The sequence below is a fragment of the Mauremys reevesii genome, linkage group 2, assembly GCF_016161935.1.
Source record: "Mauremys reevesii isolate NIE-2019 linkage group 2, ASM1616193v1, whole genome shotgun sequence".
Taxonomy (NCBI): Eukaryota; Metazoa; Chordata; order Testudines; family Geoemydidae; genus Mauremys; species Mauremys reevesii.
In genome coordinates this window covers 239179841-239198989 of record NC_052624.1, presented here as the reverse complement: position 1 = coordinate 239198989, position 19149 = coordinate 239179841, and the positions used below count along the sequence as shown (strand labels likewise).

Sequence of the window (19149 nt, the reverse complement as noted above, 5' to 3'; positions counted from 1 at the left end):
GGGCTTCTTGTGAAATCTGTCTTTCTTCTCAGCCTCCAGTTATTGCCCCCATTCTGCCTCTATTCCTCATCCCAGTCAGCTCCCTGGGGTCCTTGTCCAATTTCATTCCCTTCCTCTGCAAGTTTCTTGTCCCAGTCTCTTTCCCTGACAGTCCAAATTCTTCCTCCACACCATTGATCCTTGTCAGTCTCTGCTCCCCTCCAACTCTTCCCATCTGCCCTATTGGTTCCAAGTCTCACTCTCTTGGCCCAGCCAGCCCCAGTCTCCCCCTCACACTCTCCCCGACACCAACTCCCAGTATCAGTTTCCCTCGGTCTCAGCCAGTCCCCCCTACACAGGACCTTTATCCCAATCTACTCCCCACCCCCACTAATGGAGGTCTGGCTCTTGCCCTCGCTGCATTCAAATGAGGCAGCTTCCTACTGGTGACTGGACCCAGTGGGCTGGAACATTACTCAGTTAAATGGAATCCTCCTTGTTTTTAGCTGAGATGCTCTAGCAAGTCTCTATTTAGCATGTGAAAACTGATATTTTTCAAAGTCTTGTAATTTGGCTAAGTTTAGGTAAATTTTCATGGGAATAGCAAAACACCCCCCGTCAGAAAAGGACATCCCCTTGCCAAATTTCAAGTCCTTTCTCCAAAGAATGGAGATGCTAGAGTTTCTCACACAAAAAAAGGTCACCAGATTTTTTTTAAAATGGGAAAAAATGTATATTTTTCACTAGCCTCATTCTTAGAAATTAACCATTTCCATTTTGGCTGAAATGTTCCAAAACATTTCAGACTGAGCCAGACATCTGGAAGTCCAAATGGTTAAAGGTTTGCAAAATTCTAAGCAACTGAAAATGTTATCCCTTTTCACTGCATACTAAAGCTTGTTCTACATTGGTGGTGGTGGGGGAGAGTCGATCTGAGTTATGCAACTTCAGCTACGTGAATAATGTAGCTGAAATTGATGTACTTAGAACTACTACGATAGTGTCTTCACTGAAGTAGGCTGACTGCTGAAGCTCCCCCATCGACTCCGCCTATGCTTCTCGTTCCGGTGGAGTACCAGAGTCGACGGGAGAATGCTCAGTGCTCAATTTATCGCACCTTCACTAGACGTGATAAATTTACCCCCGCTGGATCGATTGCGCCACAGTTAAGTGTAGACATGCCCTAATGTATGGTAGATTCCTTTCTATGGTGTTAATCATGATTTTAGTAGATATTACGCAATGTTTCGTAAAGCTCTGTGCTTTGTCCCAATATGTATCTTACTTAACAGAGAACTGATTTCATAATATTAAAGTATACCGGACTAAACACTCTTGAACCATCATCCTTTACTTTGTTTTATTGATTAGCAAATAGCACCCTACTCATACCACACTTTTAGCATATTGGACAAAATGTGCACCATATCATTAACTAGCAGCAACAGCAGTACATATTTTTAATTAAATCTCATTTCTATTTTTCCACCCAGGGAACTACTGAGTCATCCAATATCATATTGTCTATTCTACTGAAATAATACATTACACCATATTTGTATTCGAACCACATCCTACCATATTGGAAAACTGATGCCTGATCTTGTTCCCAGTGCAATCAATAACAAAATTCTCATAGACTTTACTGGAAATAGCATCATCTGCTTAGATACTGTTATTTAGACATGTACCACGTTGTCTTTGTGCTACAACAAAACAGTGCACCACACTGGGGTAAGACTGACTATTTTAAGAAGGTATAATGGACATTATATTTTCTTTATTTATTATATTTTGACATTTACAGTATGTAATACCATATTGAGAAATGACTGATAGCAAGCCATACTTGGTAATGACTTCAGGCAAAATTCTGTTCTCAGTGCAAACCCACTGAGGTCAATTCATTGATGTCAAAGTGTTGCACAACTATAAATGAGAGCAGCATCTGACCCCTAATGTCGATGTAATGGCAAAAGAATCATACGCACTAAAATGAAATTTTACCAATTTTATAAGTTTCAAAGGCAGAGTACACTAGGATCTTTTGGGTCTAATCTAACTCCCAATTCAAGTCAATTGAAAGAATGTAACTCTCCTCAGTGGACAGGGTATATTGCTAAAGGAAAAATATATTAAAACATTTTCAAACTAGAATTCGTACAGTCAGGCATCTTAATCTATAGTAAATAGAACTGGTAAGAAAAATTCAACTTTTGAGAAAATTGAAAGTTTTCAGAAAAAATGTTTTCTGATTAGCTCCAACACTTAAGCATCTAAATATAAATAATTGGATTTTATTTAGCGGTGCTGACCTCTGAAAGTTCCCACTGAGGTCAGTCTGAGCCATGGGTGATTAACACCTCTGAAAATCGAGCTGCTTTTATGTAAGTGCCTAATTATGGATTTACAGTAGATGCCTGGCTTTAGGCACCTTGGTAAAAAAAATAATTTGGCCCAAGCTTATTGATACAGGTTTGTTAATGTTAATGTTGTTAATGTTTATACATGTTATAGTTACATTTGAGGCCATCTAACATGTTTCAGTTACAAATTCCAGTGGCAATAATAACACTTGATTTGAAATAAGTATAAATTTAACACCCCCCAAAATGCACTGCCCTATCAGAAGTTGTGGCCTTTCAAAGTTTCAATCAAAAGTTCATATCTTCAAGGTGCCAATACCATTCCTCCAAGCTATAAAACTTCTTTTCTAACAGCTCTGAAGGTAGTGTAATATTATACAAAGCATTTGGTCATAAAAATAACTGATGATTATGGATGAAGGTTACATTTTAAAGTGAAATGGCAACTACTGTATTTAGCAATTTCATTGCATTTTGAAATAAAAGTTGAAAGTTACAAAACAAGGCACAAAGTTATAGGATAACTTGTAATGTGTTATTCTACAACACTGCTGAAACTGCAGGGGGGCATCAGGACTAAGGGCCTGACCCAAGGCCTACTGAAGTCAATGGGAGTTTCCCCACTAACTTCAAAGGGCTTTGGATTGGACCCTATGGATCAAATCTTCCTTTATCTTACTTACATGGGCAGTCACATAGATTTCAATAAGATCACTGACTTCAAAACAACTACTTGTATGTATAAAGCAGGTAGGATTTTGCCAATTCTATGTACCATACTGAATTATTGTCGATGAGATTTAGTAGTATAACATACCATTTAGGAAACAATTCAGCACTAAGACCAGTACACTATGGAGAATTTATTACTGATAAATATTATAAATATGGAGTCATGTATGAGACAAGAGTCCATGTTTACATTGTAAGTGGAGAGAAATTATAAAATGAAAAAGTTTATTTAAATAATAATATTTTAACAAATTCACCAAAAGAAGTTACTATTCCCTCAAACTTTTATTTAACAAGTGTGTATGTGTATATGTGTGTGTGCTCGCGCATTATTATTAAAAAGATTGTTTGCTTAGGTCATGAACATTCCTTTTAGGCTTTCAGACCTGACCATTCTGCTCTGGACCAGTTCCACCAGCACCTGTTGGGCTAGATGTGAAAAACAAAAAAACTTCACTTACAACCATGTTCAATTTTTATTTGAAATACAACATCAGGAATTTTTTACCACTTCCAGTATAAAGGCTTACGCCTGCAAACTTGCTACTGTCAGTTGCCTTTGTACCCATTCAATGACTGCCCTATGGCCCCTTTATGCTAGATAGTCTGGTGCAAAGGAGGGATAGGACAGATGTAAGTCCCCTTTCCCCCCACTCAGGAAATATCCATTTTAGGAGTCCTCCAGGCCGAGTACTGTCTCTACTAATATTGTGATTCCTCCTGCAGCAGCCCTACTATGCAGGAGGCATTCCAGATAGGGGTGGGCCTGAAGAGGAAGGGGCACATCAGCATGGGAGGAGGCATGGCTGTGGAATCCTTTCAGCCCAGCAGTTCTGCACCCCTGCAATGGCACATAAGGGGCCATTGCAACAGTGATGCAAGTTAGGACTGCCTAACTGCAAATCTAGTCCCAACGTAACTCACAGAAATAGTCCTTAATCATGCCAGTACTCCTACTGACTTGCATACTTAACAATGTAACCGTATTTCATCTAAAAAACAAAAATAAAAACCCCACCACCCTGGAAATTAGGTCTGTAAGCAGGGTGCTGCATTCTGGGATTGTTTGTTTGTTTTGTTGTTGATAATAACAAGCGAAAATTAAAAGCGAGGCTGCTGTGGCTGAAGTGCTGATGAAAACTAAGGTGACAGAGAGGGAGAGGGCAATGACCCAGAAAGGTCAGTAGGAGGGGATCTTATAAACATTTCATTATTTAAGCCTTAACTGAACCGCTGTTGAATTTTTCTCCATTTCAATTGCTGCCCTCCTCCTCCTTTTACTCCTCTCCCCTCTTCCATCCCTCTCCTATTGCTTCCTCTTCTTTCATCCTTCTAAGCTGTGCCGACGCCAGGGGAGAGGTCCAGAGCAGGAGGGAAGGTCCAGCAAGTCTGAAATAAAAAAAAATTACAAAGAAAAGATAAAATGGGTTCAGAAATGCAGTTAAATAAAACAACGTTTAATGCATTTTTCCCTTTCTGATAAATGGCACTTTTTAGGCAGTGAAAATAGTTCCTGCTGTAACTTTGTGGTTACGGTTAGTGTTACAAGATTCATTATTATTTTGACCAAGTACCAGGAATTTCTGAACCCATTTTAAAATTTCTGCTTATTGTGTTAGGCCCCAATTCAAGAAAATATCCCATTTCAGGACAGCACTTAGGCTTTTTGCTCTAATTGCTGTCCTGAATCGGAGCATTAACAATTTTCTGCAAGCTTCTCTGCATAGGCAGACCCTTGCATCCACTTGGAGCCCTACTGATTATCTACTCACACAGAGGCAGCTTGCAGAATGGGACCTTATGACATGTGATGGCAGAATTTGGCTCATATGTCATACTATTACCTAGTACAGGGGCAGGCAAACTTTTTGGTCTGAGGGCTGCATCGGGTTTTGTAAATTGTATGGAGGGCCAGTTAGGGGAGGGGGCCGGACCCCCACCTCCTATCTGCCTCTTCCCCCGGCACCCCTGCCCCATCCACACAACACCACTCCCTGTACCCTGACCGCCCCTGTATCCCCCCACCTCATCCAACCCCTCCTCTCATTCCTGACGGCCCCCCCGGGACTCCTGTCCTATCCAACCACCCCTTCTCCCTGTCCGCTGACTGCCCCCAGAACCCCTGCCCCTGACTGCCCCCCGCCGCCCCATCCAACCCCACCTTCTTCCTGACTGCCCTCCCCCCGTTACCCCTACCCCATTCATCCTCCTGTCCCCCTCGACCACCATCCACACCCACGCCCCCTGACCACCACCCCAAACTCCCCTGCCCTCTGTTCAACCCCCTACTCCCTGCCCCCTTACCGCGCTGCCTGGAGCACTGGTGCCTGGTGGCGTTATAGCCGTGCTGCCCGGCTGGAGCCAGGCCACGCCACTGCCACCACGCAGCACAGAGACCAGGTCAGGCTGGGCTCTGCAGCTGTGCTGCCCCAGGAGCTCACAGCCCGGCCACCCAGAGCATTGCGCTGGCGGTGGAGCGAGTGAGCTGAGAGGGAGAGGGGACAGCAGGGGAGGGGCCAGGGGAGAGCCTCCCGGGCCAGGAGCTCGGGGTCCGGGCAGGACGGTCCTGTGGGCCGCATGTGGCCCGTGGGCCATGGTTTGCCCACCTCTGACCTAGTAGCTCAGTCAGCAGTTGTATACTTTCATATACTGAAAATGCATTATGCCACATGCTCCTTATATTCCAATGACAAACATTCTGTTTGTAACTAATGTATGATATTAGAAGTGTTAGCAATAGATATATTAGCATGCTGTCCAGCCATGGTGCCTTAGGTGCATAATACAAAAAAGGGAGACAAGCCAGAGACTCCATGAATTCCTCCAAGGAATTCATTATTACCAGGCTATTTTATGTAAGAGGTGCTCAGATACTACAATTTCAATATGCAGTACAAAACCTTAAGGTAGATATATAGATACACTGTGAAGAATAAATATGAAGGCCAAGTGCCTCCTAATCTGGTGAAGTGCGTACATGATATTGTAACTATACACTCTATTGCCCTTAGGAAATGGTTATTTGAATGTTTTACACTGTGAGCTCCAACCTATGTCTCTTGAGTCTTATTAATCAATCAGATTTCTGACTTAATGAATACCACGTTTATATGGCTGTTATAGTACACTGGATGTGCCTTATTTTAGAATATGAATAACACTATGCTATTTTGGGAATTAACTCAGGACATACCATGTTTTGTTCTTATTCATATCATACTGAACTATATACTTTACTAGCTTGATTCATGTTTCCTCTTATAGTACTTTGGACTATACAGTATAATTTAAATTACATAATTACATAATGGTGATGACAGCTGAAAAGTGTGGTCAACTCAGGCACCTTACAGGAATTTGCACTGCGGAATTCACAAAGTTCTACATCAATCCCAATCTATTTACATAGTTTTATCACTCTTTTAAAATCCTACAAAAAAATGTTGCAGACACTCATACATCAATAGCCAAACCCTTGCAATCAAACAGGACTCCATATTATCTATGAGCTATAATAGCTCTTTATTTTTCGTCACAGTTCATCTTACTGCTGATGGGATCTCACCGCTATCTCTAATTGGATTCAATTCACATTGTATTGCAATAGGTTATGACATCATACTATACTAGTTAGTGGTATTCATAGCAAGGCCATTGTACCATGACAGAAGACAGGCTCTACAGTTCTGCAGTTGGATACTGATCTAAATCCTCCACTTACCAATGGACTTTGTAAGACCATTTGTCAATAATATTCTAGGAATTTGCTTAAATGAGCAATTAATGATAACTAAGTCAAGGGGGTGAGGGGGATTTTTGCCACTTACTTTATCTACTCATGAATTTTAAAAATTTTGACTGTATATCATTATATCCTAACTGTATATATCTGATTATATTCCTCTCCTCACACCCTTAGTACTTTGCCTCTTTTCTCAGGCACTGTGAGCTCCCTACAGGTGGACCCTTTGTATCCATTATATGAAGTAAATGGATTTTTGTGCAGGCTCATGGGTGGTGGAACTTACTGCAATATCAGGGCCTTAGGTTATAAGCTCTTCTGGGAAGGAACAATGAATGAAATCCTGACTTCACTGGGACTAAAGGGAGGTTAGCCATTGGCTAGAGCTAGTCTGATTTCTCCTCTCTCCCATGGAAATTTCCTTTTTTTCCTCAAAATTTTCCATTCAGATTTTTTAATTTTCACCAAAAACTCAAAACCCAAAATCATTCCAGTTTTTGGCCAAAATCTTTTGACAAAAACTGCAATTTTCCACAGAAAGAAGATACTTTTTTGCAAAAGATTTTGTTTAGTCAAAATTTCAGTTTTCAAAAGAGGGCTTTTCCAGGACTGCATGGGTATAACTACCAGAACCTCTTCCAAACAGTAGGAAGGCTAGTGCCCACTCCAGCACCACCACCTTGTTCCAACTGCTTCCTGTTCTTCCTTGTTCCATCGCTGTACACTTTCGCTCTCCTTCCCCTGTACTATCCAATTGTAAGAGGATTCTTTAAAGGAGCAGCAATCCCTTTTCTTCCAGCCAGTTGGACAAGGAACCACCACAAAGAGCTTCAGTGAATACAGTTTATATGGACATTTTTCAGGTTTCCTCACCACTGACTTAAATAGGGCTAGGATTTCATGCAATATCTTTGTATTTATTTGTAAAGCACCCTGGGGTACCAATTCTGATGATAGGGGCCACTGTGTGTTATAATAATAACAATAATAATATATAACAGCAGCTGCTACATTGAAGAATTATCCCGCATGGCAAAAATGAGACAGTAACACCAAAACTTAAGGGTACATTTTCTTTTCAAAGGGCATAAATTTCATTAATTGTTCATAAGATTTACATGTATACATCTGGAGAAGCCAGTCTTTCAGTTGTTCCACGTAGAACCCCCATTTTAATCAATGGAAGCTTTGCATGCAGAAGGAAAACAGAATCAATAGTGAGGGAAATGATTCCGCTCTCCCACTCCAGCATTTTAAAAGACTGACCTGAATTTATCCAATTTAGAGAACGGCAAAAACTGACCTCACTAAGAGCATTCCTAATTTATGGTCTAAGCCTACTCCCAGTTAAATCAATGGGAATTTCAAGAGCAGAATTGGACCTAAAAGGTGACACTTACAATGTGATATAATCAAGCCCTTTCATAGGCACCTGAACGTAAGTGTTTTGTTTTTAATTGTACCTACATGGTAACCACATAGTATTATACAGCATGTACAGTGACTATTTGCACAGAGCATTTTTTCAGTGTTAAACAGCTTCCATCCTTTCAAATATTTAAGTAAAAAGGCTCTTTCAGTATTATAATTAGGCAGGAATTTCCTTCTTTTCTGTCATAAGAAGCTTTTTATTTTACAGTCTGGGTACTGCGCAACATTAGAAACATGATGCTACACTTACTATATACCATGGGAATCATGGTGCTGAATAGCCATAACTCCCACAAAGTTCACTGAGAGCGGCAGGTGCTCAACACCTCTTTGGATGAGGCCTCGTGTGATTGTCCAGGTATTTATAAAAAGCTTTGACAAACTCATGAATTACTTTTTCCTAGATTTAATTCATCACTATTGCTGAGATAAAATGAATGCTTAATATGATGCAAACATTTTAGTATTTTAAATACTAAACAACTCTAATATCAAACAGCACAGCTAAAACAAATCCAAATAGCTTCCACAAGATTGGATTTATAAATCGAAAACACTTGAAAGCAAAATAAAAACTACCATGTACACAGGATGTCCTCAAAACATAATACCACCATTTTCAGTTTACAAGTTCTCTGTTTCACTTGACATGTCAGCCACTGAATAGCTATGTGAAGCTCTTAGCTGAGAGCGAGACATTTTTGGCTTTGAGTGTCAATATAATATGCTGCTCTACAGACCAAATTCAGACTTGTTATAATCATGTAAAAATCCCACTAATATTCCACTTTGGCCTATTATCTCCTTTTTCTTGACCTTACACTACACAGACCCAGTGTCCAATCACAATAATGATCTAGAAGAAATAAAATGGAATGTGATTCAACCAAATTAAGATTGCAGGAATATTTCCTGGTCACAGAAACATTCAGCGTATGTTTACACGGAAACTGGGAGCGAGCCTCCCAGCCAAAGGAGACAGGCTTGTGCTAGCGGGGCTCGAGTTAACATGCTAAAAATAATGGTATGGCATGTGTGCTCTCCAGCCCACCTGATACCCAGGGCTTGGGAGCCAAAGCCACAATGCCCATACCACTACTTTTAGCATGGTAGCTCAAGCCCTGCTAGTGTGATTGTGTGTGGAGGTTTGCTCCCAGGTGTAGTGTAGGCATACCTCCAGAAGCCTGGGGCCTGCTTTTCACCAAACTGGTTAATAGTATCAAGGTTCTGTTAGATCCATGTTGCTTCTTGATCGACAGGTATGTTCTGTACTGCCTTTATAATCTGTGGTTTGTCAAGAGGCTGTGACCATTTTTTTCCCTGAGGACCTCATTCTTGCTGAAGCAAAGTATCTCCTGTGCTCATATTGCTGCATGGATTCACTAGAGTACAATTTAATGGAGGTAGCAATAATTGGAGGTAACCTAAATGACATCAGTTCTCCCATCATTTGGTAAAGTCCCTCTATGCAAACCTCATTGAACCAGCACTCCACAGATTTTGGGTAAAAGGGTCATGACTGGGCAGTGAGAGAAAAGAGCCCGAACAACACCATTTTATCTAGTATCATCCTCATGAAGAGGTCTCTGTCAGAATTAATTTCCATGGGTTCCATCTCTGCCCCTTTAAATGCTTCAGAGGCTAGATTTGTGGCCATACTATTATTTATAGCACAGCAGCCCCTAGAAATCTCAAACAGGGCAGGTCCCCTTGTGCCAGACATTGACATGGCAGAACGGCTCTAAAAGGAGTCTGATAATAGGGAGGACCAAGGGGCTACAATATCATCCATAGTGATTGATGTAAAATGAAAGTTTGACAGATAGAGAATACCATAAAGGGTATGGCTTTCTGGCTGAATAACCTGATCCTCAGTGGAAATCTTGAGATCCATAATATAACCCACACAGATTTTAGTATATCCCAAGGTTGGAGACCTCAGCTCCTGTCCCTGCTGCAATCTGTACAAAACTCTCCAACCAGTGGAAACCACGTGCACTAAAGGTTGCAGAGTTTTCTACTTAACTTTAGCCATCAATCAGCTTTTCACAGTGGAGTGTGTGAACTGGGAGTGGGTAACCATGCAGATACTATTCCTGTAAAAAGAAAAATGTTGGTATAATAACTATGTAAGAACTAAGGGTTAATTGATTAGTTAAATATTTTACTAACTGTATCAGGCCAAAATTACCTGTAATTATATACATCTATTTTAAATACATTCCAGGCTTTTACAGTGATAAAACAAATTAATTGTATTAGTGCCTAGCAACTTGAAATTTGCTTAGTAATTTGAAAGGGCAATTTGATTATTTGTTTTAATTGCTGGTGCATGACTCATAGAGTCAGAAAATCACACTCAATTGTGCAAAAATAATACTTCCCAGAAAAGTGATCCAAAATCAAAGTCCAAGTGCTTCTAAAAGATTAAATTAATTATTGAAATTAAAACTACATTTCTAAATGACAAGAAAATAATCGTGAGTAAAAATGATGCAATCTATTCAGCTGCATAAGAAAGATCAACTAAGAGGTGGAGGAGTTTGAAATACTACCTCGACTTTTTTTTGACTAACAAATAATGAGATTTGTTTAAATGTTACTGCACAGCATATCAGTTGGAAAATAACTCAATGTATGCAGTGTTCAACAAAAGAACAAGTAGCATCAGTGATCACTTAAAGCAAAAATCAAAACAAAGCAAAAACCACAAATTGAGCAACAATACTTTGAGTCTATATCTGTGACCTAACAAATCTATACAGCTGACTACCTTCTCATACTATAATGCTGAGTTTTACATCACCTCTAACGTGCAGTGTTCTTTTTTCTGGATCCTAATCTTGCAAACATTCACATGGGTGAATCACTTCATGCACACAAGTAGTGCAACTGGCTACTTACCCCTATACTATTACTTCCAGTGTATTTGCAGGATTAGGGCTACAGAGTTCTGAATAATTAGTTGTTTACAGCTACACTAAGCAATAAAAAGGCATGGTCATTCTTTATTTAAGATATCTCTTACACACTCTATTGAGTTTTTATATTTATTTTATATTTTATAGACCATAACCAAAAAGTTATGGTCTATAAAATAGCTGTCTCCAAACTTTCCTTGCTTTTTTCCCGCTATTCAACATCCTCGCTCCTTCCCTTTCTTTCTCATCTATTTGTGCTCTTTTTCAAGTTCTCACTGATTTTAACATGTTCCTGTTGTGAATGCTACTTCTGCCATAAGTCTTTTCATGCTCAGTTCTTCAGAGTTGGACTTTCTTAAAGGAAAACTGAGCCTATTTTGCTCTGCCTCATCAACAAGGACGTTTATAGATAAATAAATACTTGCCCCCATGAATACATTCTGAAAAGTATTTTTAAGGGTTAGAGTTGGCATTTCTGAATCTAGCTCTGGACATTGCTTGGAAAGGCAAGCTATTTATGTCACCTACAATGTTGGAGCCTAAAAGAATAATTTGGAAACTAGCTAAATAGAGTGATTGTTCAAAAATCATAAAATAATTTCAGCAGATAAACAAATTGGTGTCATAATATTTATGTCCATTTATTTAGATATTCTTTTGTTTTCTTATGATAGACTTATGTTGAAGAAGGCTATCCACTGGGTTACAATGTATTCCATTGGGTACCCACATTCACAAAGACACAGATGACTGTTTTTCATTAGCAAACAGGCCACTTTCAATCTGGGTTCAAAAAATCAAACTGTAATTAAAAATAAGAAGGACTCATCTATGTCCTTGGGCAGGTGCGAATGAAGTCAATGGGAATTATACATGCATATATGGGGGCAGAATCAAGCCCTTAAATATCTTGCAAAGTTTTTACTTAGTGTTATGTTGTTTATCTTGTGAACTTTTTGATGGTTGGCCTGAGTTAAATGGGGAAAAAAAATTGCTATAAGACAGAACTAGCCTGTTAATGGCTGATAGGAAGTACTGCTTTTTAGGACAATGACTAAGAACAGAATCTAGGAAATAAGTATCTTGAGAAGAAACTGTGATTAGAAACATTGTTTTAAAAAGTAACTTCCATTTTCATGCTAAACAGAAGGACGCTATTATGGTAATGCATACTGGTCAATACATTATCCAAAGGGCCTTAGTTGTATGAATAGAAAAAAAGGGAGAATGGAAAACTCGTAGCTACTGGAAATAAATGAGTTGTGTGAAAAAATGTCCCCAGTGTTGGGATATGGGGAAAGGATTATTTGCTTCTATCATCCATTATTTGCTTCTATCATCCAGCCCTAGAATGGGTAATATCCTGTGTATTGCTTATTTCTAACGCAGTGCTCATCGGATGTTGAGGGCAACCAGAACCCTGTAAAGTCAGGCTGTTCACTAGTCAGATTTTCATTCAGTAGGTACTGAAAAATTATTATTTGGGTGAAAAACAAAACAACAATTGCTTTCCAATGTTTTCAGTTTACAAATTTCTGTAAAAGCAGATTAACTCTCTCACCTCCCTTTAAATATCAGAGGAGAGATTTAAAATATAAAGTAGATAATATTCAAGCCTGGACATGTACCACTTGCAGAAGTTAAAATTACTATATTAGTAGCAGTATTTCCCATTATAAACATAGGGAATGCAGCAAATGTTATGGCAAAGGTAATAACACAGTTAATCAGATGTCCATTTTTAAATTTTTCTAGTTTATTATTTATAAAATTTGATATCTTGAAAATAATTGAACAATTACTAGTCTTGTACAGTATTTATATTGGTGGCTTTCCAAACATGAATGCAAATTAACACACAAAATCCTGTTTTCAATAACATTAAACTATGACATAAAGCATCAGAAGCATGGAAATTTCAAGTTGAGCTTGATACAGCATTCTCAATTAAGTTGTACTGTGCATAGATGTTGCAGCCTATACAGAGCCAAACACTGTTCTCCTTACAACAGTAAGCTCCTTGGCCGCTGTTATTAAAAGTGCATATGCTGTTTTGTGCATACACAAGTTGTTCATGCAAAATATTCAATACAACCTCTACTTGTGCACATGAAAGGTATGTGTGCACATCAGTTCCAGACTTGTGCACATGCAATGGGTATTCTGTACACTCCACTTGGGCATCCCTAATAGTGCACTTCTAAAATTTTTTATCATGGATTTCAAGGAAGGATTAAGTGACCAGGATTTTACTCATAGTCAGCAACTACAAATTACTGATATCTCACACCTGCCCAGAAAAACAAACAAGTTATGGGCCAAAGGAATGTTGGTCCATAAATTACTTGCCTGATTTATTTGTTTAAACACCTTACCAATACTAAGAATTCTGGGTTTATTGTCCATTCCCCTCAACTTTACAAAAAACTGAAAAAAATATAATTTAAAACTAGGCGGGAAAGTAGTGCATAGCGTGCTGATCACTATTTTGTACTCACAGATTTTTTTCAATCTGAAATATGGAAATATAAATAGGCTTAGCAGAATTCAATTTTAATATAACTCCAATAAATAATATCATTATTTACTTTTAGAATTTTTACATTTGTATTGATTAAATTTTTACAGTTGCAGGAAATTGTGGGAGGGCCAAACAATGGAGAGCTCAGGCAATAATAATGACAGTAAAGTTAAAGCTTTATAACTATTAAAACACAAATTGTCAAAATCACATTTCAAAATATACAAAGTGAATATCCTTAAATCAAACTCTAAAAATTTCTCAAGCCGTATTTTTCTTACATTACATATCTACAGATTTAGATTACCATCAATGGAAATATTTTTTCATCAGTTTGTGTGTATGGTGAAATAGACATTTACCAACAGTTACTAATAAAAATCTAACCCTTCCAAGAATAAATGAAAGCAGAGGTCTGGGACTTCTTAAAATGTGGAATATTGATCCAGTGGATTGTAACTACTCCAAAGAAAGTATTATAATCTATCATATAAATATCTAGATAGTGACTTTTTGAAAGATGGATTATTGACCCAATTGCAAATTAAATCTATGTGTTAGGGTTTTTTTTTTCTAATCACATTGTTGTTGTAAAAACCCACCAGCCATGTATAATAGTTATTTTCCCATGCCAGATAACTAAAATGTATTGGGTTTAGTTTCACAATATATCCAACAGAATGAGTGCACATTACAGACTTTGGATAAAAACTTTTTAGTTTAAAAGAGAAAAGTATTTGTGAGTTCCAAGAATATATATGTGTCTGAAGTTTCTAACTTCCAAATGCATTTGTATTCCTATTAATGAAAAATAAACAAAAAGTTTCTCTTTACATCTGGAAAGAAAAAAAGGATTCCCTAAAAGACAATGCTTAAATGCAGAGCAAATTTTTATGACCCAAGTTATAAATACCTGAAATCTTTTCATAGAGAATACACTAAACAGCACCATCACAATAAAGCAAACCATACAGACCACTGCAGATCCAAGTATTCAGCATCTCAACTTTGATAAAACACTCAGCTCTATTCTTTCTGGGAAAACTCCCAGTTGGAAAAATCTTTCAAAATCATATTTCAGTGCACCAATATCCTGTCTCTAAATCAGGAACAGTTTAGGTGCTGTTAAAGCAAAGTAACAGTTGCTTCCCTAATCTTGAACTCTCAGTGACCGTCACGGAAAGTAACTGTTTCCTATTCCCTGGCAGACCGTGGCATTAATAATCACCAAAACAAAAGGAAACACCTCAAAATATGCATCTGCTCATAATTATTCAACAATGAGCTAAACATGACAGAGACGACCTGCTTGCTGCCTTGATTATTCCTTGTTAATTGAATGGTAGGAATTGGAAATAAGGGGGTTTGTTATCCTTATGGATTTGGAATATGTGTCAAGCTCATATGGCAGTGAGCCAGCCCCTCTGAGGGATTGCTGCTACTGTTTCTCTCACAGCCACCTAAGATTTTCTAGTGGGCATTTTTTAAACACACACACACACAAACCCCTTCTTACTCACAATCCAGTCCCGTTATTTTTAAGCCCTAGAAGCGTCCCTGCTCATAACTTGCATCTCACGGTTCCATTCAGGTTTGTCAGCTGGCTACCCGCATGTCTAGGATAGTACTGTACATAAACTATCACACGCATCTTAACCGACTTGGGCTCAATTAGCGCAGTGGTTTGGACACATCCGAGCGATCAAGAGGCAGATAATTTAGTTTCGTCTTCATTTCATTGAGGACATATATTTAGCTAGGGATTGAGATATTTTTATTAATAATAATTATGATTATTCTCGTAACGTAATTTACAAAGAGTGGAAACGCCTACAAGGAGATGAAGTACCTGCACTGGGGAGATGTTCAGTTGTTCACTTCATCTTCCGTTGACAAGGAAACCAAACCGCACTTCATTCTCCAGGAAAACCTTCCACTGCCATCATTTTAAAATGTATTTATTTGTATATATGTGCATATCTATCATCATCATCCTGATAATCATCATAATAAAATTATCTCGGTAAAAGAATAAAAAAGTCAAATGTGCAAAAGTAACGATCATTGCTCTGGATTTTTTTTGGCTTTTTTTTTAAGGAGAAAAAAGTATTTAAAAATGATCAACTCTAACAAGCTGCAAGAAAAGTTTCACGTTATAAACGGGCATCAAAGAAAAAGAAGAAAAAACTGCTGATTGCACCGATTGTTAAAAAAGGAAACAACAACCAAAAATAATAAAATTAACATCTTGCTCAGTGGCCTGCACCAGTATTGCAAGATCACAAACTCTTTGTAAACACTGCTGTAAAATGCATTTGCAATTCACATCTATATACCAAAAAAATAAAAAATAAAAAAAAACATCAAAACAACATCTGGAAAAATCCTCTGCAAAAGAGTTAGAAACATGCCTTTTTCCTCATCTTTTAAAAAACGCATATTTCACATTGCTTTCTTTTCTCGTGCCATAACAAAACCAGTTGCATATCTAGATCTAGAGATAGTAAATTTATATATGTTGTTGCTGGACTGGCAAGTCTTAATTTTATTGCATTGCTCAATTCCCAGTGACTCCCAGCCCCAGCAGCACCTTTTGCTCACAGTTTAGTAACCATCGCATGCTAAGAAGAAGAAAAAAACAAAACAAAAAACAAAAAACAAAAAACTTGTCATCAGAAAAAGGATCAAATCCCTTGAAACAATAATCAAAGAGGAAGAAAAAAAGAAGAAAAATAAAAAAGGAAGAAAAAAACAGGACAAAAAAAGGAGGACAAGAATGTCAGCGGAAAGGTACTCACCGAGCGGGAGTAAAAGAGAGGAATAAAAATGAGTTACTATAAAATACAGTATGGCGGTGGAAGAAGGAATGAGGCGCTTCCCCCCCTCCCCTCCTCTCTAGTCTCTGCCTCAGGCAGCTGACACGTGATTCGTAGCCGGGCTGACTCGCAGGCAGGGGGAAGGGGTTAGCCCCGCTGGAGCAGCCCAACTCACTCGCACGGCGGCGGCGGCGGCAGCAGCGAGCAGGAGGCTGGAGCCCGCAGCCGGGGGCAGGGCAGGAGCTGGAGCCTGAGCAGCCGGCGCGGCGGCGGCGGCGGCGCGAGCCAAGCAGGTGCCTCTCGCCCCAGCTCCACGCGCCGCGCACACACATAGGCAGGGGCGCGGGCGAGAGGCAGAGGGGAGTTGAAAGCCGATGCCGTGCGAGCAGGAGCAGGAGCAGCTGCGTGTGTGTGTGTGTGTGTGTCGGTGCTGCCACAACTTGCTGCCTCCTCACTTCAAAGTTATTGCTGCGGCCAAATGAAGGGTTTTACCTTCTCCATATATATCCCCCTTCTCTGGGTGGCCGATGGGGCTGGCTAGGCTGGGTGGCAAGTGTCAGTGCAAGCCAGCGCGTCTCCAGCGTCTCCTGCAACTGCAGGGGGGCAGGGCAGGGGCTGTGTGTTGTGGTGCTGTACTTTCTGCCGGGGTTAGATCTGCTCCGTCCAAGTGAAAACCCGAAGCAATGCTTGTCCAGAGCGCGCTGGGCAGCACAGGCTCACGTTTGCAGCTGGACAGAAACTAGAAAGTGCCGAGACACAAGTTCATTATTTCGATACTTTGTTTTGCTTTCCTGGCCTCTGCTCAGTGTTTACCCTGTTGTTGGTGCGGTGGGGCCGTTGTTTTTAATAACAAAAGTTACTGGCAGAGGCTTAAGTCGAACGAGTGACTCCAGAAAGGCTGCTCTGGGGAGAGTGCTTTGCAGGCAGCATGTGCTAGCCAGAGAAGCAGCAATGCATTGTCACGTAGGACCGCTAGTTCCTCGGCAGGTTAACTCTTTCAGACGGATGGTAGGTGAGCCTGTTGTTCCCCACCAGCCGTCCTTGCTCACGTTTAACGGTAGCCTGTGTTATCGAGAGAGGGCATTTGCAATCATCAGGGACCCCATTCTGCACCCCTCACTCGCCTGAGGTTTTGTCTGAGTGAAGGGGGCCCCAAATCAGTCAAGATGAACTTACACATGGTGTTCTGGACTGGACAGCCCCATTATAAACTAAGCAAGTATCCCAGGCATCACTCACCATTATTAGTGTGTGAGAGCTGTGTAGGTTTTTGTTTTGTTTTGTTTTTAGACTCAGACTTTAAAGCCAGAAAAGACCATAATGATAATCTAGTCTGACCTTCTGCACATCGTAGGTCACAAAACCTCACACACACACACCTGTAATACACTCATAACCTGTGGCTGAAGTCCTCAAATCTTGATTTAAATACTTAAAGTTACAGAAAATCCACCATTTATTTTAGTTCAAACCAGCAAGTGGTCTGTGCTCCACACTGCAGAGGAAGGAGAAAATCCCTGTCTCTGTCAATCTGGCCTAGGGGAAAATTCCTTCCCAACCCCAAATATGGCGATCAGGTAGACCCTGTGCATGAGGGAAGACCCACCAGCCAGATGCCTGGGAAAGAATTCTCTGTAGTAACGCAGAACCGTCCCCATCTAGTGTCCTATCTCTGGCTTTTGCAGATATTTACTAATAGCAGTCATGAATGAGCCATGTGCTGTTGTAAGCAATATAATGAGTCTCATTAATGAGTCCCCCCATAAACTTATCAAGCTCAGTCTTGGAACAAGTGAGGTTTTTGGCCCGCACTGCTCCCTTTGGAAAGCTGTTCCAAAATTTCACTCTTCTGATAGAAACCCGACATCTAATTTCAATTTGCCTTTAATTTAAATAATCCTCTACCTCCCTGGTGTTCATCCCTTTGATATATTTGTAGAGAGCAATCATATCTCCCCTAAGCCTTCATTTGGTTAGGCTAAACAAGCCAACTTCTTAAGTCTCTTCTCAAAAGGTAGGTTCTCCATTCCTCTGATCATCCTAGTAGCCCTTCTCTGAACTTGTTCCAGTTTGAATTAATCTTTCTTAAACAAAGGAGACCAGCACTGTGGTGTCACCAAGGAGGTCTCACTAGTGCTTTGTACAATGCTACTAACGTGCCTATCTCCACTGGAAATGCTTTGCCTGATGCACCCTAAAATTGTATTAGCCGTTTTCATGGACACATTGCATTTTTTAATAAGCCAGCTCAGTTTTAATTCCCCTGTCCTTATTAACAAACACTGCAGTTTCACATAGAAGTCTGCTGGGACTAGGAGTAGCTTTTGCTGGAACTACAGTTAGAAATATGACCCTCTCAGAACAGGATTGTCAAGCCCGCATCCCTGTCTAGTGAAACCATCTCATTAGCAAATTCTGTGTCAAACATTCTGGCTCAAATTTACTGGGCCAGAAAATATTTGTAATTTCATAAACAATGAAAAAATATTTAAAACTAACAATATCACGGAATATTTACCTAATACGGTTGAGGCCTTATTGCTTACACAGAAAGAGGAGAAATAATGAGATTTTTTGTGTGTGAAATAAATTCATTTATGACTATAAATACCTCCATTAACAAGGAACATAAGTGGACTTT

At 39.6% G+C, this 19149-nt stretch overlaps 1 long non-coding RNA gene across 1 annotated transcript; it reads right to left on the bottom strand.

The window, feature by feature from the left end:
• Positions 1-3243: 3243 nt before the first annotated feature.
• LOC120399316 lies at positions 3244-16589 on the bottom strand. The gene is made up of 3 exons (XR_005595085.1): positions 16491-16589; positions 15542-15628; positions 3244-4466 (listed from the first exon to the last, which is right to left on the bottom strand). It is a non-coding gene; the product is annotated as an uncharacterized LOC120399316 (long non-coding RNA).
• Positions 16590-19149: the final 2560 nt, after the last annotated feature.